Genomic DNA, 1,350 nt, shown 5'->3' with positions numbered 1-1,350 from the left:
TTTAAAGATTTTATTTATTTATTTGACAGAGAGAGACACAGCGAGAGAGGGAACACCAGCAGGGGGAGTGGGAGAGGGAGAAGCAGGCTTCCTGCCGAGCAGGGAGCCCGATGTGGGACTCGATCCCAGGACCCTGGGATCATGACCTGAGCCGAAGGCAGTCGCTTAACCAACTGAGCCACCCAGGCGCCCTTTTTTTCTTTGTTTTGTTTTGTTTGTTTTCTCTTAAATTCTACATAGAGTGAAATAATAAGGTATTTGTCTTTCTCTGACTGACTTATTTCACTTAGCCTTATACCCTCCAGATTCATCCATCCTGTTGCAAATAGCAAGATTTCATTCTTTCTTATGGCTGACTGATATTTCATTGTATATATATGTATATATCTCACAACTTCTTTAGCCATTTATCTATGGATGGACACTTAGGTTGCTTCCATCTCTTGCCTATTGTAAATAATACAGCAATAAATATAGGGGCACATATATCTTCTTGAATTAGTGTTTTCATCTGGGGGGGATACCTAGTAGTGGAATTACTGGATCCTATGGTAATACTATTTTTAATTTTTTTGAGGAAACTCCATAGAGTTTTCCACAACGGCTGCAAAGTGTTGCATTCTCACCAACAGCACACAAGGGGTCCTTTGTCTTCATATCCTTGCCAACACTTGTTGTTTCTTGTGTTTTTTATTTTAGCTATTCTGACAGGTGTGAGGTGATATCTCATAGGTTTTGATTTGCATTTCCCTGATGATGAGTGATGTTGAGCATCTCTTCATGTGTCTGTTGACCATCTGTATGTCTTCCTTGGAGAAATGTCTGTTCATATCTTCTGCCCAGTTTTTTTATTGGATTGTTTATTCATTGTTTTTCTTTTCTTTTCTTTTCTTTTTTTTGGGGGGTTGAGTTGTATAAGTTCTTTATATATTTTGGATATAATGGACATATCATTGGAAATATATTCTCTTACTCAGTGGTTTGTCTTTTTGTTTTGTTGATGGTTTCCCTTACTGTGCAAAAACTTTATATTTTGGTGTAGTCCCAATAGTTTAATTTTACTTTTGTTTCTGTTGCCAAAGGAGATATATCTAGGAAAATGTTTCTAAGGCTGATGTCAAGAGATTATTGCCAGGACACCTGGGTGGCTCAGTCAGTTAAGCATCTGCCTTTGGCTGAGGTCATGATCCCAGGGTCCTGGGATGGAGTCCAGCATCGGGCTCCCTGCCCAGCTGGGGGCCTGCTTCTCCCTCTGTCGCCCCTCCTCCATTTGTGCTTGCTTTATCTCTCTCTGATAAATAAATACATAAATCTTTAAAAAAAAGAGAGAGAGGTTATGCCTCTGTTTTC

The sequence above is a fragment of the Neomonachus schauinslandi genome, chromosome 3 (genome assembly GCF_002201575.2).
Source record: "Neomonachus schauinslandi chromosome 3, ASM220157v2, whole genome shotgun sequence".
Classification (NCBI taxonomy): domain Eukaryota; kingdom Metazoa; phylum Chordata; class Mammalia; order Carnivora; family Phocidae; genus Neomonachus; species Neomonachus schauinslandi.
This window is presented reverse-complemented; position numbering follows the sequence as displayed.